The following is a 23,425-nucleotide window of genomic DNA, read 5'->3' as shown; positions in this document are numbered from 1 at the left end:
GAATGAGAGAGAGAGAGAGAGAGAGAGAGAGAGAGAGAGAGAGAGAGAGAGAGAGAGAGAGAGAGAGAAAGAGAGAGAGAGAGAGAGAGAAAGAGAGTGAAAGAGTGAGAGAGAACGATTACACTCCGGAACCGTACTAATGACACGTTAGTAATAAATACTCCAGCGAAATATCTTCTCGTAGAGCTTTTACTAAACGATTACTACCACGGACATTATCGCGACCGCTTCATTTATAAACATTCGAGTTAGCATAATCGCAAACACTCTCGTTACGAGACCTTATCTAGAAACATCTCGATGAAGATATCGTAGAACATTAAATTGAAGAATAGTTTTCCTCTCGATTATCGTTTAATATCGAGAAAAATGTCTGAATAGTTTTATCTTCTTCTTTCTTGTTTTCTCTTTATCTTCTCTCTTTTCTTTTTGTTTTTTATTTTTTGTTTTTCTTTTTCTTTCTTTTTTTTTTTTTTTTTTTTATATATATATATATATATATAAGTCTTTAATAAGATCATCTCCGAGTAATCGAGAAGATAAATACGGATTTATGTATTAAATCGATTTTATAATAAGATCGATTCTTATTTTCAGTTGAAACGAGACGGAAATATTTATGTTATAAGCGCGTTTCTTACTCTTATCCGCAAATAATTTCAAGGTCTTACCACCCGCTAAGAGATACAAAAGTTATTCTCTCTCTCTCTATCTCTCTCTCTCTCTTTTCTCTCTTTCTCTTTCATGCTGGATCACTTTCTCCTGCTTTCCCAAATGCGACCGAAATTTACGACCCTTTTCATTGAGGGTTCGCCGTGTCTATAGGGTAATTAGAGGGCGCGAAGGTGTAGGCTCAAATACTATCCGAATGCCGCTTCGATTCACCCCCGTGGAAAATTGGCTGTTTCGTTGAAGTAGTCCGTCGAGTATACCTTTTTAAAGAGACATTAAGGGTGGCCGATAACTCGAAAACGAGAAAGCAGACGTTTCTCGTTTTATTCTTCATTTTCTTCACCGTTCGCCGTTTTCCGATTACATTCATAATTTAAGAGGATAGATAAGAATGATCCCTAAGAAAAGTCTTCTGATTACGTATATCTCCCTCTCTTTATCTCTCTCTCTCTCTCTTTTACTCTCTTTCCCTCTCTTTCATTTTCCCTCTCTCTTTCTCTCTGTCTCTGTCTCGATGGAATTAGTTGTTTTTATAAATGACTATACTTACTTACATAGATCCAACCCACGCGACTAGAATATCAATAGTATATATCACTCGTATCACCATCGTTACGGAAAATTATACGATCGTGTTTTAGGTTTAAATGAAGAAAGTAGAAAGAGAAGTAAACGATAGTCACTCACGTTTCTATGTCGTTGAAAGTTACAAAGAACGTCACTTAACGATCGTTCGATTTGCAAAGGTATATATAAGAGGTATAAGAGGTATAAAACGGCGTGTTCCCGCGCGAAAGGATCCACGTGGATATCTGGAGTCTGGTAAGCGACGAGAAAGAGAGAGAGAGAGAGAGAGAGAGAGAGAGAGAGAGAGAGAGAGAGAGAGAGAGAGAGAGAGAGAGAGAGAGTAGAGTAGTCGGAAACGAGTATGCCGGCTCGGCAATAGGTGTTACGTACCTCGGGGAGCAAGCTCATTCAATATAAAGCAGCTACGAACAACGCTGTAACCGTAACGTTGACGTTTACGACGACGAAATCGTGGTTTTGCTCGTTTACCCCACCTCCTTTATGCGCCTCCACGTTTACCGCTATCGCCGTTTGCGAGACTCGCTTGCGAGCCAGCCGGTAATGCAGGACCCTACCCTCCGGCACGCTCCTTCTTCCTTTGGCTCCTCTCATGCTCTCATCGACGAAGATCCTCTCGTTCCTTCCGTTTTCTTCGTGTGGGGTAAGAATGGTCCACCCGGTCAGAACTTCTTCGACCGAGCTCGTGTTCGGAGATACGATACTCCGTACGAAACGATCGTGTCGACGTAAAAGCGAATGGTGTTTCTCTAAGAAAGGGAACGTTGATAGTCGAGCATTCTCTTTCTCTCTCTCTCTCTCTCTCTCTCTCTTGTTCTCTTTCTGTCTCTTTTTCTCTCTCATTTTAATCGTATTCGTCAATCGATCGTTTCTTTTTTTTTTTTTTTTTTTTTTTATTTGTTTTTCTTATATATTTATCACTTTTTCAATTCATTAGATCTATGAATTAGAAAAGTACGTAAGATGATAATCGAGATATGAAATTTTTCAAAAGTTTCTAATAATATAAAATTAATTCGAGTATTGATAAGCAATTAAAATCCATTGATGGGAAAATATACTGTTTCTATTTTTCTTTTCTTTCCTTTTCGTTATTTTTTTTTTTTTTTTTTTTTTTTTTTTTTTTCCTATTTTTTTAATCTTTTTTCTCTTTTTAAGGAACAAAATGATGTATTTATGTACATATCCCATAGATTATCACGAGGGAGAATGAGAGAGAGAGAGAGAGAGAGAGAGAGAAAGAGGTAGGCTTGCTTGGCGTATCAACGCCTTAGTCGTAGGCAGTATTACAGATAGGCTAGCTAGAATGAACGCCATCGGCAAAGAAGCTAAAGAGGCAGCCCCGAGTGGGTGCGTTCTTCGCTTACGGAGGGCCGTCGGAGTCCTTTCCATGTGTTGCTGCTCCGTTGGCCCGGATGGAGAATGACGTACGAGCCTCTCCGTATGACTTACTACGCCCTTTTCCCTTCTCTCCACGCCCGCCGCTTCTGCGTACTGTTCGCTCGAAAAACATTCGGTGCCTCTATCTTTCTCTCTCTCTCTTTTTCTCTTTCTTTCTCTCTGCGAAGCAAACACGAGCCTTACTACTCCCTTCCTTTCATTTCTTTTTTTTTTCTTTCTTTCTTTTTTACCTTATCCTTCGACGACTACAACGACTACGACGGCTACGACGGCTACGACGTTCTTCCTTCCAGTTCCCTCGCGAATTCACCCTTTCCACGCCTCACCATATCCGCCTTCTCGACATATAATTCCTGCATAATTCATCTTATCCGCTCCTCCGACTCGCTGAAAACAACGAACGAATTAATTGTTCTTTTATTCGCATACCAGTGATATGTTTCAATACCTAAGTATATCTATTTACTATTAACTTGAATTATTTCATTATTTTCACGCCGTCGTATGCATCTTAACGAGGTCAGCTTATTCCTTTTCTTCGTATTTTTTATTTTCTATCGATAGTTCACCCTTTTAACAAAGTCTCTTTATGTCTCAAAAGCTCTCGTCGTCCTTCGAATATTGAAAAATCGAAGGTTCTCGTGTCAAGAGGATCCGTCTTATCGTGCACCTTAATGATAATCGTACGAATTATACGTTTTCCTCGCGGGTTCGATTATAAAAATGCTTTTAACGAAAATTATTTGAAAAATATTTAATTATTCGTAACATTCTGCGTCTCGGATCGACGGCTTCTATAGAAAATGAATACCCTCTAGGGTAATTCATGCGTCAGGTAGCTATAATAATAAGCAAGTTAATAAGTATGCGAATCTTGATGGATTTTAAAAGGTTGGAGAGAACAGATTAAAAAAAAAAGATAGGAAAGGGTGGAAGGAGTGACGAAGAGGAGGAGGAAGAAGAGGAAGAAGAGGAGAAGAAGGAGGAGGAAAAATGGCAGTGCGATACATCGCTGGTATCGAGAAGGCTCGATTATCGCGAGGCAGCTGTCGTAGGGTCTTTGCAACGTACATAATTTTCATAATCCTGATCGTATAATTCTGGTGTAACCCTGGTAGTCTAGATATTAACGCTTGATCTTTGCCGAACCTGATCGTTCGCTCTCGAAACATGTAAGTAGGTAGTACCGCCTATCTTCTCCTGATTAGCTTTTTCCCGTCAATCTTTTTTCCACGTTTTTCTTTCAAATTCTTAACCTTACCGTGTAATTTTCGATTAAATCACTCGATCATTCTTACGACTCTTGCTTAAAGAAAAATCATCAGTTTATAATGCCATTCGATGTCATAAATTATGTCATAAAATCTCCATATCGTTATCTTCTATATTTTCTTCTTACGTTTTAATTATATATAAAAGGATTAATTTTATTTTATAACTTTTCCCTATATATATATATATATAAATGTGTCCAAAAATTAATGATTAATCAAAGATATAAGAAAACGTATGAACGAACGATCGTCGATCGTATTGTCCTTTTACAAACAAATAGAGAAAAGTAGAGATCGAAGGATTTTCATTTTTGAATGATTTTCTTTTTTTTTTTTTTTTAAGGATAAAAATTCGTAGCAAGACATAGGGGGCGTGAAATTGCAAGTCGTTCATGCGTATACTTATCTTGATGCATTACGCTCGGCGTGCCTCGAATATTCATGTGTGAAGGGGATAGATACGTGGGACGATAAACGAGTAACGCTTTGTAATTATGCTGGAAGAGAGCGGTACCCTTCAGTTTTTAGTACGAGTTGAAATTTTTCGAGAGAAAAATCTAGAAGTTCTTCTAGATCTTTGGATTAAACCAAGAGAAATCGGTTATGAGATCGAACACGGGCGTTATCGGGAGCCACGCACTCGGCAGCTTTGTTTTAAATGCGTTACGAACGCTATTAATAATAGAAGGTAATTTAACCGTACGATAATAGTAGCAATCGAACGATCGTTACCGATAAATATTCGAAATTGACGTTGGTCGTACAAGTTGCTCAATGAAAATTGGAAAACCAGTTCGACAACAACAAGGAGTTTGTAATTATGTAAATCAAATTGAGACGAAATGTTGAAAAGTGTAAATAAAATTAACGACAGAGAGTACGATTGAAAAAAAAAAAAGAAAAAATTTTCTTTTTCGATCCAGTTAAGAACCATAGATAGATAATTATACAGAGATATTTATCATTTAAATTACAATTCTTTCTATCCGCTCGTCAACGTCTCTTAACAAGATTGAAAATTCATAAATCAACGAAGCATAGCGTCGATAACGAGTACAATTCGCATGTACGAAGATAAGTTATTAGCATAATTATTCGATATCGAACGATGTATATCGTCATCAATCCTAATACATTGGTTTATAAGTAGAGAGAGAGAGAGAGAGAGAGAGGGAGGGAGAGAGAGAGAGAGAGAGAGTTACATATTACTCTTATCTTTTGCCGAGAATACCGATTGATATTCAATTTCATTGGTTCTAATCGTACTTCAAAAGATCGACGAAATTGAAGAATGTACATATCTGTATATTTTATGTTCGAATATTTCTCGTATAAAATTGAACGTATTATGAACGTGTGACGAAGGTAAAAAATGTTATATAGATTTAGGCGTTGTCAATGGATAGGTTCACAATCGCGAAAGATCGGGAAAATGTAAGTTTGCCATGGAAAATCAATTTCATAGGAGTAAAGGGTTAAAGTCGTATAGATTGGTAGTGGAAAGAGAGAGGAGAGAGGAGGAAAAGGGACGCGCGTGCCTCGGCGGTGATCGCGCCGGTGGTGTGTTGGGGCTGCCTGGCAGCCTTCTCGATTTGATGGACGAGCTGTTCGCATGTACGACTCGTGCGTCGCTGCTGTTGCTGCTAGCTCGGCTTGATACACACCGACAACATATAGTCTCGACTATAACGCTATCTCGCACTAGGTGTTTTGCAAATTTCATGCGGCGAAGAATTATCGTTGCCATGTTCAGGATTAAACTTTTCTCTCTCTCTCTCTCTTTCTCTTTCTTTCTCTTTCTCTCTTTTTCTTTCATTCTCACTAGTATCATCTACCTTCTCGCTGTTATCGTTGTGTCTACTTCTCTTCCTTCTATACTCTTATCCATTCGACGAAAGTCGTTAATTAAGTCTCGCTTTTCCGTGATCATTCGAAGACCCCAAGAGATAAAATTCGTCCCCATAAAAGGAAGAAGAAATTTACAACGCGGATTTGACGTAATCGATCGTATCGAAAGCGTCTTAATGTATCACCAGAGTAAACGTTCGAACATCGTAAGGATCGTATATATATATATACATATATATATTCTCTGGGGCAGAAGAAGTAAATGAAAGATAGAAAGAGAGGCGGGAGATCTATTACGTGTATTTTGAAGATCGAGAGAAACGAGTGTCGCGAGCATCGTTATGTTCATAAATTAAAGTCTTCCTCGAGGTGATCGAAGGTAACTTTCGTTTGGCAAATATATGTGCATATATATATATATATATATATATATATATATATATATATATATGCCTATATGTTTATATCTATAGGTAGGTATATAGCGCAGTTAGAAGCCACGCTAATGGATGAATTAATGAAAAGCACGAGCCAGAATGAGTTTTATAGTGATCTTACGAACGATTACTTCGTTAGAGACGAGAGTTACGAGCTAAGAGGGTAGACTTACGGACACCTGATAGAAGACATCGCTCTTTGATGAGACCAGGCCTCCAAGCTGGTCTATATAAATACATACACATATACACATATATATATACATGTATGTATATATATGTATATATATATATATAGAATCCTTCGTTCACGTTGCTCCGGGCCGAGATAATATGTTCCTTCGATCGAACGAGCATCTTAGCCACGAAGGAACGTGTTTAGATGCTCGAAACGACTATAGCGCCGGACAAAGGATATAGGTACTACCTACCTGTTCGTCTTTCTTCTTAGGAAAAAAAGAGGGAGAAAGAAGGAAAAAAAAGTGGTGAAAATAATTTTATAGCAAAAAAATTTGTTTACCTCTTTTCTTTTCTTTTCTCAATCTTTTTTTTTTTTGTTTTTTTCTTATTTTCTCTCTTTTCTCCTTTCCTTTCCTTTTTTTTTTCGTTTTCTTTCCTTTTTTTTTTTCTTTTTTACTTTTTCTCTTTTCCTTTTTTTTTTTTGTTTTCTACTCTTAAACCAGATCTCCTTTTACCTCTTACCTTTCCGCGTAAAAGAAAACTGCCGTCCCTTCTACGTAGCGAGGAAACACCGATGATTGCTTTACGACGTGCAAGAAAGGTGGTTTAGTCGTTTCTCAGGTGAAGATCTTCTTTATAGCGATTTTATGGATGATCACCGTTCGTGGATTTCAAACGATGCGACGCTAGTATGTGAAACTCGTTCGAAAAGCGAGTAATACAGGCTCAATGAACTAGAAGCGACTATTTCTATTACCGACACTTCGATAGAACTTGAAAAACCAAAGAGTTATCTTGCCTTCTCTTTTCTTTTCTTTTCTCTCTCTCTCTCTCTCTCTCTCTAGTCACGTAGGAAGTAGAAGACCATCTGCCCAAGACCGACGGCAAGTCGAAGACTGTTGCCCGTATTCAATTAATACGCGGACGACGTAATTGGAACCGTTTATATTGCGAGTACGCTCGGACGTTCATAACTCACAGGAAGCTTTTTGCATCGATGTACCTGCCCACAGTCCCTCCTCTCTCTCTTTCTCTCTCTCTCTCTCTCTCTCTCTCTCTCATTCTCTTGCTCTCTTTTTATCTATCTATCTCTCTTTCTCTCTCTTACTCTCTTACTCTCTTTCTATATGTCTCTCTCTCTCTCTCTCTCTTTCTTTTTCTCTCACTCTATCGCTCTCGCCTTGTTCCGTCCGCCACGATGGGCGGCCATTACGAACAGCACCTGCCATCCTGACCACAATGCTCTCTAACTCCGGTCTTCCACGTTCGCCAAAGGAACCTCCGCGTCTTCCATGAACGTGTTGACTTCTTCGATGCGTAAGAATATCTCGTGGATTATGAATAAAACATAAATGATACGTTATATACATAGAATATTTGATGTTGCTATTATTATATATATATATATATATATATATATATATATATATATATATCGTTTGTTCTTTTTCTTTTTGTTTTGATTGGACATATTCAAGGTGAATCAAAAGCATCGAAGGGAGATGTTATTTTTATAGTAGATACTTACAATTACCAGAGGCGAATTATGTAGGTAAAAGATTTATGGTTGTTCTCGATCATCGTCTCTCTCTCTCTCTCTCTCTTTTTCTCTCTCTCTGTCTCTTTTTCTCTCTCTCTCTCTCTCTCTTTTTCTTCCTTTCTTTTACTTCGTTTCTCTTCCCTTCACGCGATGGACGTTGTCCTTATCGTCGAAAGTCGGATAATGGACGCTTGATTGTAAAAATTGATCGACCTTGACGATCGCGCGAGCGCGTACTTGTTGCCGATCGAATCGTTAAAGGCTTAAGGTGAAATCGTAAATCCTTATCGTGTCAAAGGGAGAGCCAGTAAAATGGAGAGATTTTCATTCGGCAGGCGGCGACGTCGAGGCAATTATATTAAAAGGTCAAGAGAGAAGTTCCCTCTCTTGCATGAATTATGTCCCGCCGTCTTTTCCAATCGCGGCGAAGCTACGGGAAAGAAACAAACGCCATGCAACTGCTGTACCACGTAGGATTTATATTTGCGTCATTATACCGGCGAAAATATATATCTTTCGATAATTCGAAGGATCCTGGGATGCGAGACCGGTCGGCCTACGGGAACTGGGCTTGAAAATTGCAAAAATGAAACGATGGTATCCATGGTTCGTTTAGTAACAAGCTAAGTCAAGAGTAAGTAGACGTAAGTTAACGATATCTCGTTGAACACATGTTAATTAAAAAAAAAAAAGCAAAAAGAAAAAAAAAAGAAATAACGATCGGAAGCGTGCCACACTTATTCTTTTTCTTTTTTTTTTTTTTTTCTTTTTCTTTTTATCTCTCTTTTCTTCTCATAAATTTTCGTCGAAAAACTTTATGAATCTTAATGAATTTAAAATCTGAAATAATAATGATAATGATGAAAAGGGATAACATAAAGGGGGAATCCTCATAAATTACAATAAAATCGTTGGACCAGGGTGAAACTGTGAGCAATGATATGTTGAAAGTGCAAAGGGTCGATACATCATGATGTGGCATAGATTCAAAGAAGACAAATGTACGAAAGAGGAAGAAGAAGAAGAAGATGAAGAAGATGAAGAAAAAGAACTAGAGGAACTATGGAACTTTCTCTCTCTCTCTCTCTCTCTCTCTCTCTCTCTCTCTCTCTCTCTTTCTCTCTGGAAGGGAAGAATAGAAAGAGGAAGAGAAGGAAGTGAGGCGAGAGAAAACAGACAAAAGAGAAAGAAATATGAGGAAAGACACACATAGAGTCACATACGGTAGAGCGATTAAGCAGCTCGGTTAAATTCAACGACATTAAGCCGTCGTTTCTTTCTCTCTCTCTCTCTCTCTCTCTCTCTCTTTTTCTTTTTCTCTCTTACCCCTTCTCAACGTTCAGGAGGCTTTCCATGACTCCCTTCTTCGTTCGTTCCATGCTCGGAATCGCGACGCGCGGAAAAGTTATGACGTACTGCCATCGCGACATATTTATTAAGCACCACGAATGATATTAGGCCGGTGCGAACGGACATTACGGGCGTAGGTGCCGACGAGCGTTTGTTGTGCGCCATTAGCCCGACTAATTTATGATCGCCGTGTTGCTTGTCTCGAAGTAGCACTCGACGCGAACGCTTGCTACTCTGACGGTCGCTCGCCTACGCTCAGACTTTTCTCTTCTATGTTTCTCTACCACTATTCCCTTCTCCATCTCTCATTTCCCCTCTTCTCCTTCTCCAACTTGCCCTTCCATCTTTCTTACTTCATACATGCGATCTTTCCGATATCTATCCGAAATATAACGAATCATTGTACTTCTCTTCTTTCATTTTTTCTAATCTCGTTATTAATACGCTTTTCATCGATATCTCATTTTCTCCTTTCTTCCATTTTTTATATTATTAATTATAGATATGAAAAAGTTGCTCTAACTAAATATATCATATCATTTTCTACTATTATCTATGGTCCCAATAAGATTATCCATATTGTCGGCTAATTTCATTAATCAAGTATCGCCAATGTTCATAAATTTCTAGTGTAATAGCATATATATATATATATATATATATATATATATATATAGAACATATATGTATATATATATATATATATATATATATATATATATCGAAGATCACGTTTATACCTTATGCTCTTTATGCACTAGGGTTCTGGTCCATACGTAATAAATATTCGTTTACTTTCTCTCTTTCCCTTTTTCTTGGTCTTATTTTTCGAACGCAATACTTGGGATTCGCATGCTTCGATGAGCTTATTCTCGATCATCGCTGAATATCTATCCCGATAGATGTTACAGAAAGACCGACGACGTTTACGCGCCGTCCGGAATACGATGTGATAATCTTATCGGGAAAATTAGTAGGAACCTTTAGAATTATGAGTCAGCGACTCGGCACGTTCACCGAACCGTTTTATCATTCGGATTTATTGGATTACAGGATACGTATTATCTCGAAAATGATAAATGACTATAAATTCTTAATGGATTTGTAGTTTTCTAAGAAGCAAGGTTAAATTTGTGTAGGATGTGGCAATAAGGATGTTAACGGAATGATGCTTCAAATGGTCAAGATTATGGCAATGGCCTTGAAAAGCATTAACCCTCGAAATTCTCTTTGAAATGGTACGTCCTACGTTAACTACGAGTAAACGACGTATTGGCTTTGGCGTTTGTCGAACGTTCAGGAATATAAGCATAAACCATATTCTGTATATAATATATATAATGCAGTTAAATGCAAGAACACATTTAACAACGGCCATAGATCAAACAAACGACTGCGCGCATTCCTAGAGAAAACCTGCTTCACGTAGAAAAAAGACTAACGACTGCTACTTCTATTCTCCTTCTTTTACTAATGAACACCTCTCTCTTTCTCTTTCTTTCTCTCTCTCTTTCTCTCTCTACGGTTTCTCCATGTTCGTTTCTCCGTTTCTACGATTCAATCGATCCCGTCCAATTCCAAATCATAGATCTCACTTCTCACGATCGAATCGTTTGGTATCGAGTTCTGGAATTCTTTTCAATCCGACAGAGATTTATCTCTCTCTCTCTCTCTCTCTCTCTCTCTCTCTCTCTCTCTCTCTTTCTCTTTCTCTCTCTCCCTCTGTCTCTCTCTTTCTTTCTCCCTATCTATCTTTTTCTATCCAGAAGGTGCCAATTTAAAGGGTGCGATTGTGGTGCGAGTTTGATGAAACTTACGTTTGAAACCTTGTTCTGTCCAAATAGCATTTCGAATAAAACGAGAAAAGGATAATTGTTTCTATGAATAAAGTAAACAAAAAGTGAAGAAGAATGAGGAATAAAAATTTCAATGAAAAGTTATATTTGTTATTGCTACTATTTATTTGAAGAAAAATGTATGAATTATTTTCTCTGCTTCTTTTTCTCTCTCTCTCTCTCTCTTCCTCTTTTTTTTTTTTCCCTTGAAAATTGTTAAATATGCGATAAAAGATTAAATCAGAGTATATATATATATATATATATATATATATATATATATATATGCACCCATAGGATGAATCTAATCCGTGACGAATCGATCTCTTCTCATAAATTTATCCGACAAAGATACTTACAGTCATCCTTCCCATTCGTTCGTTCTACTCCTCTATATGATTTGTTTCAAGTAAATTCTCGCGTGAATACCGGTAGTCTAGCGTGCTGTTATTTTTTATTTTTTCTTTTTCTTTCTTTTTTCTTTCATCTTCCTTCTCTCCTTTTATCTTTTCCTTTCTTAATTTTTTTTTTCTTTCTCTCTTTCTTTTTTTTTTTTTGCCTTCCCTTCACGATATCTCGCAAGAGAAGTATAGATTTCAACGGGCACAAGAACGTGAGATGTTGTAGAGTATAGTGGCGGGACGAGCACCGTAATTCGGTGCGGCCGGTAATAAAAGTGACGGGACACGGGCGTGAGGGCACGTTTTCGTCCAACGGCATAGCCTCTTAGCACGGAAAAGAAAGATCTTCGTCAAGGATCGCAAAACGATCGTTCCCGAAAAGCGAAACTTTGCCGGGCTATATAAGAATAAAAGCATACCGTTAACTTCTTTTTTTTGCGAGAAATGTCATAAAACGGTCAGAAAAGATGACAATGAAAATGACCGTTAGTTTTTCTACCTTTTTCTTCCGGTAGATACTCGAGGTGACGACTCTCTCGGAGCACCTCGTCAGTTCGACTCGATCCGTCGGCTAGAATCGACGTAGAAAAGTGCCGCGCGTCTGATCCTAATCTTTGTGATGTATACATATCTCTCTCTCTATATATATATATATATTTTTTTTTTTTCCTCTTTTACTCGAATCTTGGACGAGTTCGCGTGGTCAAACAAATTTGTTCAAGGATTTTTTTTTTATTTTCTTTTTTTTTCTTTTTTTTTTTTTTAAACCCTCCCGCATTTGATTTATTTCTTTATTCCATTCTTTTTATTTCTTCGTTCTTTTCCTTTCGTCTTTTTCTTTTTTTTTTTTGTCTCATTTTTTCGTTAGCTTCATCGATCGGACAGGAGTAGTGTCGAGAAGTGTTGGACGTTCGGTAGAAGAAAAAGAACGATTAGGAATTCTTGAAGGAAGTCGAATCGCTATTCCTGGACAACGTCGAGGATGTGAAAACGAGGGAGCGAGCGAGAGAGAATGTTCTCTTTCCCTCTTTCTTTCTCTCTCTCTCGTAAGAGCTCCGCCCACGAAGATTTACTACTGCGCCCTGTGCTCCATGGCACGGCATGCGAGTGCAGTTGGAATCGCGAGCAACGGTCAACAACACTCGCGCGCACGCGAATGAGAAGTTGAACTACAAAAACGGGTTTTACAAACGAGATTCGAATCGCGCGTCTCGGCGCGCGCTTCTTCTCTTCGTTCCTCTTCTCTCTCTCTCTCTCTCTCTCTCTCTCTCTCTTTCTTTTTCTTCTATCTCTCTTGCTTTCTCTATATCTTGACTTCGAGTTCTCTCTTCTTCCTCGACCTCGAGAACGATGATCGGTTATCGATTTCGAGGATTCACCGATTTCTCTCCACCGTGTTATCCATCCTTTGGGTGGTCCATCGAACGGAAACACCCTCCTTCGGCTCGCGGAAACGAGGAAGATCCTCCCCCGAGATGGCTCGATAAAAAATCGGTAAGCCGATCCTGAACGAGCAAAAATGAAAGTACTTTATCTTCGCCCGAGGATCTGACGATCTTGCCTGGTAAATCGAAACTTTATCGCGATAAGTTAATTGATTTCGACTCCTCTTCTTTCCGCATGGTTTCTCTTCAAACTGATGCTTCGTCATATATTTTATTTATATTTTTGTATTTTCTTCAATAATAATAACATTTCATTACGTTGGACTAGCGAGCGTTCATTAAATAGAATCGACATTGGAAAAAATCTTATCCTTCCAAAATCATCCCTTACTTAGGTTATTTCGTAGAAAAGTCACGTTCAACCTATAAAGAATCGATAGTTTCCTTAAGAATCCATCTTCTTAAGATATACACATATACGATAGATATATGTATATGTATATGTATATATATATATATATATGTGCATATATATTTTGTGCTCTCGAAAGAGATGCTTCATGCTTCGCTGAATACACGTTGGACGATCCTTGATGTCTAGAAGCAGGAAAAAGGTCGGTAAGGAGAGCGTAAATTCCGCCATTTTTCTCATAGTTCTCCATGCGTCTTCTCTCTTCTTCTTTTTCTTCTTCTTCTTCTTCTTCTTATTATTATTCTTATTATTCTTCCTTCTCTTCCTATTTCTTCCTCTTCTTTCTCCTTTCCTCGCAAATCCATTTTGATTTGTTCGCCGAATTCTCTCTCGTGCCATCGCTCGGCTTAGCGGACTTAACAGACTATCAATTTAACCGCATAACTTGAAATTTGCGTGAAATCAAACCGCTACTTTCCGTAATTCAAATTGTTCATAAATCTTCTTAGTTGGTCGTTCCCCTTTGTTCTACATTTATCTAGATAGATAACTATGATTGTTTCCATTTGAAATCGAATTCGTATCATATATCGTGATTTTTCTTTTAAATATTTTTATCCTTTTTTCCTTCTTTCCTTCCCTTCGAGACATTTCGATTATACGACGGAAGTTCTATCGATGAAAAAAAAAAAAAAAAAAAAAAAAAAAAAAAAAAAAGAAAAAGAAAAAGAAAACCGAATTAAACGTCTGCGACGAGGAAATGTAAACCAGTTACGCGTACTACGCCCTTCGGTTAAACGAAAAGCAAGTGCTTTTATGGCGCCGATCCGTCTTGCGGTGCTATAACGAGTTCGTGACTCGACATAATACGATAACCCCCTAAATGCGTTTGGACTCGCTGAGAATCGCGGGAGCAAGCTCGTAGAAACGCGTGTGTCCAGAAGCAGAAAGGGAAAAAAGAGAGATAAAGATAGAGGAAGGGAAATAGAAAGAATGAGATGAAGAAGGGAGAGAGAGAGAGAGAGAGAGAGAGAGAGAGAGAGAGATAGAGAGTTAGGACGGGGTAATAAAGAGTGCGTGGTGTAAAAGAGGACGAACTGCCGACAGTCTCTCTCTTACTCCTTCTTGCAGGAAGAAAATAGCGTTGAATAAACTATCGTCTGCAGGCCGTACTTCTAGTCCCGGCATTTCGCTCCTCGAATTCCGTGAGATTTTACCAGTGAACTGAATTTCGTTATTCTCATTCTTTGTCCTTGTTCTTCGTTAGTTATACCTTGACAAATTTTTACAATATCGAATTCATAAAAAATTTGTTACATTCATTTACGTTATTATATCTATTTTACGTTCGAATGAAACGATAGGAAAACAATGCTGGTATAAATGAAATAATATACATCTTTCGAAAGGAGTTATTACTGGATGATTTGTGGATTGCAACGTAGATACAAACTCCTACACGAGTTTGTAATATGAAAAGGTTATGAAGTGAATGAGGGTGTAATTATTATCTAACTTGAAATTATCGAATTTTTATTATTAATATTATTTTTATTATTAAGATTTTCTTGAATAACGATCAAAGGTAAAATCTTCGAGTGTGTTTTAATGTCGTGAAATAGTAATATTCTCGGTGATATGAAAATCTTGATTTCTGTCGGACTAGAAAGAAAATGTACTTGAAATATGATATCTTTTCATAATAGATACGATACGGTTGAGTGCAACGCGTCTCGAAATCTTGTTTATCTCGTTCTTGCGATTAGTTGTCGGAACGTTGGACGATTATAAATCTTCGTTATTCCGAACGATTTGTCCTCTGGCGTGGAATATAAAGCGTAACAACAAATTTTCTATTACGTTGGTAGGTACATCCTGATATTGCCAACATAAATCAAACAGTCGTTGATCGCCATGCGAGACACGCTGACGATTCTTGGAACGAGATGAAAAATATTTCGCGGCGCGTTATGCGAGCGAACAAGATCGTCGAATGGCGAAGGTGGAGAGAGCCACATCGTCGGACGGCTTCTCGCACTCTCTCGACGAGTCTGATCTTCTGCTCCAAGCGGAATAAGAAACATCGCTTCGCGAGATCATTGAATAACGATGAGAGAGGCCCATGCCTAAGGCTACTTTTCGAGGATCGAACCTTGACTTCGAGCACCCATTTCTTCTCCTACTTCTTCTCATACTAATTCGGCAAAAGATAGTTATGAGAAAGTCCAAATATTTTACTGTTTGCATTAGCTATAGAATAGAGATCATAGAAGGGCAAATTTATCAAATTTCATGTATCACTTTTTTTATTCTTTAATAATCATTTAATATCAAATTGGAACTATAATCTTTTTTTCTTTCTTTCTTTCTTTTTTTCTTTTTTTTTTTTTTTTTTTTTTTTTTTTTTTTTTCTAAGAAAAATAATTCTTAAATATTTTTGGAATTATTGATAAATCAAATTTTTTCTGACACTTGTAAGAAGACAGAAAACGATCAGCAATTTGCTGCTGACACGCACGTGTTTTCTGGAAAGGTGCGTGTAATCGGTAAGTCGCTGGTCCATGGACGACGCGTGCACGTTTTACAATCGAAAGAAAAAGAGAGATACTACAAAGAAAAAAAAAAAAGAGAGAGAGAGAGAGAGAGAGAGAGAGAGAGAGAGACAAAGATAGAGACAAGAGAAAGAGAAGAGAACACGAACATAAACATCCTCGGGAAGATACATTCTCGGAAGACAAAGAGAACCGACACGACGATTTTCGAGTTTCGTTGAGGGAGAAGAGATAGGGAGGGGAGGACGTTGAAAGAGTAAGAGGGTGAAACTTGGAGGGATGCACGCTGGTAGGGACATTGAGATGGACGGTGCCAATCGTATGCTAATAGAGTTGTCTCTTATTTTACTTTTTATCCGAATGGGGAAGTTAACCTGCGGGAACGTTCGTTCGTAAAGGTTCCAAAGTCACAAGGAAGGATAAAATACTCGATCGATGCCCGTACGAAGGGTCAATTTTCGTACGTAGGTATCAACCTACTTTATAAGACATTTTTCTTCGTCTCGTAAATTCTTTCATACCTCCACCCATCTTCCATTTTATACGTCCATCGAGATTGATACGTTGTAAGTCCTCTGAAGATTGACTATTTTACGAAGATTCGACTAAAAAAAAAAACGACGATTTGTCGATATCTTTTATCGCTCATTCGCTTTAAATTTATCTAATTGTTTTATATGAACGATAACAATATTGGCAGGAATAGAGTATAATCATTGCATAGCAAATATGTACATAGGTCGTATCCATTATCGTGAAAGTATCTTTGCACAGTAAAACGGTATATAAGTTTTGCGGTTAACCTCGAACATGGCTCAGTAAATACGCGTATATTATTCTCATTATCCTGAGGTATGGTTTAACAAGACTACTCTATCAAAGATCTATTACTCTCGCGTCGATCCTTTCCATTCAATGATTTTGCGTAACATAGATCGTCGATGTATCTTCGTTTTACCGATTCTAGTCTCGTGAAATGCAGAGATACGAGCTTCGCGGGACACAAGGAACGCGTATCGTATTACGTTGGGTCACGATCCCCATTAAACCCTTTCCCTTCCTATGCCTGGACAAATTATTAGGGTCACATCATTGTGTGGCGCACGCTCGCGAACTCTCGAACAAGGTCAAGCAGAAAAAATTTCTCTCTCTCTCTCTCTCTCTCTCTTTCATTCTATCGTATGAAAGTACATTTTTCTTGCAGTCTAACGTCAAATTAATCTTTAGATCCTTTTTATTTTATATTTTCTCTTCGATACACTAATTACCACGGATCCAAGATGAACACGATATCAATTTGCCAGGTTCGTGTCCTCGCAAACTCGATGGAAATCATTTTTTAAACTCATACGCCGTCTCTGTTTGTACCTACGAGATTCATAATCGCGTGTATACGAGAGTCGAGCGGACTCATAGAGAACTCATTTCTCTGTGCTTTATGGGTCAAGAGCGATTGCGAACATGAGCCATCTGTCCCCTTTTCTCTCTCTCTCTCTCTCTCTCTCTCTCTCTCTCTTTCTCTTTCCTCTCATACTAAGAAATACTATAAATTTTCGAGGATCTTTAAAGACCAATTACGTCATCATCAAGTAGTGATATTTTAATGCATATTCTTTCGAGTTGAATTACACTTTATCACGTTTTACATTATAAAGTTTTTTAAATTCATCTTTTAACTTTTCATAAGATAAGAACAAACTCAATCATTCTTTATTTTCCCTCGCTTTTCCTCGTCATGATTTAATGATCATAAATAAAGGTATACGATAAATAACGTGTAAAGGAGCATTTAGACCGTGACATAGTCTTGATCATGATATTGTATTATACTCGACGTACCTCTCATGAGAGTCAGGAATATTTTCTAATCGTTGAAACGTCGAAGAGGTATCTTCTCGTTGGCGACGTATAGGGGACGTATTGTTTGCGGAAAGAAAGATTCACTTTGGACGCGTTACTTTCGAGATAAACCGGACGTATAGAATAAGAATTTCAATTTAATTCGATCAAAGACGGAAAAGACGTTCGAACGAACGAACGGGATCGATGAGAGAGAACCGGCGTCGATATCTCTCGATCCGGAATACCATTTCGGGTCTTGGAAAGTTATTGGACCGGACGAAGCGTCCTGTAGGCGAGTCGAGTCCGTCCATCACTGCTTTTCCCCCACTCCAAGGCAAAACGGGCCGCTCCGGCGCTCAGGTTCTCTCTCTCTCTCTCTCTTTCTTTCTCTCTCTTTCTTTTCCTTTCTCTCTGTCTTTCTCTCTTTCTCATCGTAAGGCCCTTTCACCGGTCTGCGATTCTCATAGGCTTCTTCCCATAGTCTCTCTTTCTCTTTCTCTCTATTCCTTTCTCTTTTCTTCCTAAGAGAGAGGCATCCTCGAAGGTACCGTCGAGCAGCCACGTTTCGCGTCTGCTACGCGTCCACCTTCGACCGTTCGACCATGGAATCGACCTGCCCTGCCTTAGGGCCCTGCCCTTATTCCCAACTTATCCTCTTATCCTGTTTTCTTTTTTTCCTTTTTTTCTTTCTATCTCAACATCGATTAGATCGAGTTCATTTATAAAATAAAATTTTTTAATTTAAAATATAATGTGTATTAAAGCGTTACGATCTATCATTCATACATATATATATATATGTATGAATGATAGATCGTATATATATATATATATATATATATATATATATATATATATTAGGGGGACCGGAAAGTAATGTCGCTTTCTTAAATTAAATTCAAACGAATAAATTTTTAACAAGTTTTTATTTTTAATCACAATCAAATATCGATATGCGCAGAAACGACATTACTTTCCGGTCCCCCTAATATATATATATATATATGTATGTATGTATAAACTTATGCATATATGTATGTATGTGTTATATATTTATATATTTATACGTATATATAAGGGAAGAGAAATTCAGAAGCAGCGAAGATAAACGATCCGTGTATGAACTGGCCGGCAGAGTGGTCCCAATAAGTACGATAGAGGCCCCATAGGCGCGAGAGTATGGAGGACCGTTTTTGCATGCCGATTTGTGGTTACTCATCTTAAAATCCATGCCGCATCTCATTATCCGTCGATGCGAACTTAATGCCCGCGCTTGCTCGATCCGTTCGGCCCTCGGTGCAACTGCAGTTATCACAACCTGCAATCTAAGGAATCGAGAAAAGGATCTTTGCATAATTGTAGCCGGCTCGCGAAACCTATCGGCGTTGCTGCGTGCATCGATTGCGTCCTTTCCTCATGCATCCTCCCTCTTCTTCTTTCTTCTTTTGTTCCTCGCTCGAGGTGGCAATGCCTTCCTCGGAGTCCTTTGCCCTCATCAATTTTCGATCGATCGATATTTCTTGGAACGCTTTAAAAACAACACCCAATGTAATCTTGTCGATCGTTCATCTTTGATTGTTTTTATCGTTTTATTATTCTTTTGTGTTATTAGCTAAATAATCTTTTACATTTGTAAATGTTTAAATTGTCATTTCACTGATAATATTGACTAACATTACATATTTAATTAAAAAAATACAACAAAGATATGAAATTACAAATTGAAATTAAAGATTAAAATAAGAAAAAAAAACCTAATGATTATATACACACACACACACACACATACACACACACATATATATATATATATATAAAATTTTCTCGACGGGAGAAACGTGTCAAGATTATCAAAATAAATGGACAATAAATATACCAACGAAATGGTATTATGTTTTATAATAACGTCGTAAAAACGTGACGCAAGTCAAACAATTCACTCTCAAAGAATTTCGGATAAGCGACGTCGATGAGCAAAGGGTAGCTCTTTGGGTGAACACAAGCGGCATTATCAGCACGCGTCGGCCCTTTCTATGTATACTCACTAAATCTACAAAATAACCGGCGAAGAGCAAGCGGTGTTTCGCTTAAAACTTCTATCTCCGTTTGCACATAGAGCTTACGTATTACATCCATGAAAATTTCGTTTTAACAGGACACAAAACACATCTGTGAGCATCCTAATGTCAGAATAAATCGATGCTTATATTATAGCAATTAAGGGATGCTTATAATTTTTCTAATAATTTTTTTTTTCTTTTCTTGCTTTTTTTTCATCTTTTTTCTTTTTCTCTCTCTCTTTCTCTCTCTCTCTCTCTCTCTCTCTCTCTCTATCGATTACATCGAAGTATTTACAATTTTCTTATTTTGCGCTTGAACATTCATAAATTTACGTGCTATTATGATTTATAATATTCTGACATTTCCTATGAATTATTATATAACTTGACTATGAAAAAGATTAAAGAACAATCGAGCGTTCGAATCAGCATAATGTGAAGAGAAGAGGAAAAAAGAAAAAAGGGGGAAAAAAAGGACACAATGGACAATAAGTTCGTCGAAGCGAAATGATACGTACGATAGTATTTTTCGATCTTTCGAACGTGTGTTTATAGGGACGATCGGACTAAATCTTGGGCGGATAACGAAGTATCGTGGGAGTGTGTAAAGGGAAGGATGCGACACGGCATGTAACGTCGTGTCATGCAACGTCGGTCCGTGCTATGTTAATTGAAACGCATCGATTCTTGCGAGATCGTATATAATCTGGACGCGTTTCACGGTGTAGCAACTCCATGAGTACGTTCGCCTCTGCGTACCTCACTTTCGGTCGTTTCCACGATTTGACGTCGATATGCAAATGCAACTATCGAATAAATCGTTCTCGTACCGGCCGAGCGCGTATTGTCACCGTGGTTTCTGCGGGAAAGAATCGTCCTGAAATAAACTATCGCGCGTGATTAATGCTCCACCGTTGAAAAACGGCACTCGTTTTTATCTTTCTTTTCTCTCTCTCTCTCTCTTTCTCTCTCTCTTTCTCTTTCTCTTTTTCTCTCTTTTTTTTTCCACTCGTTATTCGTTCCTACGTATGTAGATATGTATGTACATACGTATGCACGTACGTTTGTTGCTTCGTTTAACTTCGTCGACGATGATGCTTCGCTTCAACCAAAAAAAAAAAAAAAAAAAGAAAACAAACAAACAAATAAATAAATAAATAAATAAAAAAAAGAATAGACAAAGAAAAATAAAAGGGGAAAATAAAAAGAAGAAAAGAAAAAAAAAAAGAAACGATTTAAATGCGTGAATCTTCATGGTTAAATAAAATTCATTGTAAACTTATACGAAAGGGAATAATGATTATCGACGATAAATTACAGTACGTTCTTTTTGATGTCGAAATTTTCTTCGCTCGGTCGACTTCCCCGATACCTATACCATAAAATGCCTGATATCATATATTTTGTATAATTGAAAGTACGAATCGGATTTATACGATCGATTCTATAAAAGGTATACATGATCGACGTCAGAGAAGTTCAAACTTGAATGTTAAAGGAAAGTCCAAAGGCGCGAACGTTTTCTAAGATCTAAAGGTATACCGTTTAAGGGTAGGATACCTTATTCGGTGGATCGTTGTCAGGTTAGAGACGTACATATCTCATGGGGAGTGCGAACGTTTGGCCTTCCCTTCTGTTTCTCGTTCGTTCATTCGTTCATTCGTTCGTTCGTTCGTTCGTTCGTTCGTTCGTTCGTTCGTTCGTCCGTCTGTTCGTTCGTTTTCCTTATCTCTCGTACTTTCAATCGCGCGACGTACTTGACAGCCGTTCCACGGACGATAATTCGCGCGTATATTCGCAAAAATCCGGGGCCATAACTCGTGCGGCCGGTATTAGCGGCTCGTTATCCGCGCTTACGATTGGTCGGGGCTTCGGTATCTGAAACGTGCATCAAATCAGCACCTCCGAGCTTCTCGAAGGCAATGGGCCTCGGCTGCGAGTCGAGTTCTCGGCTGCGGGCAACGCGCGGGAATGGCAAGAAGAAAAACGAGACGGAAGCGCGCGAAAGCAGCACTGTTGAAGAAGAGGTGGAGGAGCAGGAGGAAGAGGACGAGAAGGAGGAGGAGGTGGAAGGGGAGGAACAGGAGGTGGAAGAAAAAGCGTGAGGAGAGAGTCGGGGGATTAGCAGGGATGGAGTTGAAACGCGATACGTTACTTCTTCGGTCACAATATTGAGTGCAACTCGGGTCGACGAGATTTAGGTGACCTTCCCGAAAGGAAGGGAAAGGGGTTAAATAAATGGCCGTTTACTGCGATCGCATGAACCCTGTGCTAGGTTTAACCCTTTCCCTATACTTCCCTTTTCTCTCTCTCTCTCTCTCTCTCTCTCTCTCTCTCTCTCTCTCTCTTATTTCCTTCCTTCCTTCCTTCCTTCCTTCCTTCCTTCCTTCCTTCCTTCCTTCCTTTATTCGTTAAATTCATTTAAAGTCGACTCTATCGTTCTTCGTCGTGGCTCGACGACCTTCAATAAACTCGTTTCAATTCCTCGAATCCCTTCGATCTTCCTTTAATTCCTCCTCTTTCGAGTTACGAATAATCGATTTACCTTCAGAGATTCGATTCGATTGTAATTGCAATATAACGATTTTGTAATAGCAACATTGTTTATTATTTTATTGACGTTTTAATATATACAATACAAATATTAGATTAAAAGTATGGACGAATTAGCAATGGATATTTAATTTGACGGTAAGAAAAAATTCATGTCGAAATTAATGGTTCGCATAATGTTTAATTAATCTTGATCGGCCTACAATGAAGTATTATAACTAAATTCACTGAAGCGTATATCGATGTTAAGAGAATATCCAATTAACGCCGATCGATTCTTGAGTTTGTTGGATTTATTACCCCTCGATCAATAGATAAAAATTCAATTAGCATCGAAGTTATTCGTTATAATGCATGTCACGTTTCGGCCACGCCATATAAATTTCAATTAATGATTGCGAATCATCCTAATCCTTTTTTTTTCCTCTTTACACTTATATAAGCGAATTAAAGATGTCTCACGCTTTTCACCAACGTGAAACACCATAGAGCATTAAATCGTAAAATTAAACCTGATCTAAGTTCTGATATAATTCGTTCGATGTCGACATATGGGTATTATTAAAATTAAAATAAAAAAAAATATATATATATATATAAAATATTACTTGAAATCATTTTTATAATTGGTCCACTACTAGCCACCTTCCCTTAGTCTATCAAAGATGAGAGAGCTATAATAGAGATGGAGGCAGGTGCGATCGGTATTTGACTTCTTTAAACGGTTAAATCGTTATTACGCCAATCTATGGTGGTTGTAAAGTTCGCCCATTGGAGAATTACATGGACGATCGATGCCCAACGTAGCGCCATTACTCCTCTTCTTTTTCTTCGAAGGAAACGCCTAATGGCTTTGAAAACAATAATTTTTGCGCTGGAACGCGGTTGAAATTACTACGCTAGTAGCCGCTTATGCGTCTCTCTGAGCTCGCTCGTCGTCACTTGTGAAAAAAAATTAAGCGTGAAACTTTGACCATTTCTAAAATACACCGAGAATATTATTATAAGCTATGCCGTATTATTTATTTCATTTTTAATTCTTAAGAAAGTGACGAAAATTTATATATCATGCTAATTCTATGTGTCTGCAATTTTATA

At 38.0% G+C, this 23,425-nt stretch overlaps 1 protein-coding gene and 1 long non-coding RNA gene across 6 annotated transcripts in view; one reads left to right on the top strand and one right to left on the bottom strand.

Annotated features, from left to right (window-relative positions):
• Positions 1-3,357, bottom strand: part of LOC124948473 — a 5,721-nt gene extending 2,364 nt beyond the window's left edge. For 2 of the 3 annotated variants that reach the window (XR_007100752.1, XR_007100754.1), the window contains exons 1-2: positions 2,625-3,357; positions 1,630-2,006 (exon numbers count right to left, since the gene is read on the bottom strand). This is a non-coding gene — a long non-coding RNA (uncharacterized LOC124948473). The remainder of the gene's footprint in view (positions 1-1,629; positions 2,007-2,624) is intronic. The other variant, XR_007100753.1, reaches the window with a different exon arrangement.
• The window catches only part of LOC124948466 (homeotic protein antennapedia-like), a 321,146-nt gene that overhangs the window by 5,300 nt on the left and 292,421 nt on the right, over positions 1-23,425 (top strand). The window lies entirely within an intron of this gene.

This window comes from Vespa velutina, chromosome 4, assembly GCF_912470025.1.
Source record: "Vespa velutina chromosome 4, iVesVel2.1, whole genome shotgun sequence".
NCBI lineage: Eukaryota > Metazoa > Arthropoda > Insecta > Hymenoptera > Vespidae > Vespa > Vespa velutina.
Note: the sequence above shows the minus strand (reverse complement) of the source record. Positions and strands in the feature narration are given on the sequence as shown.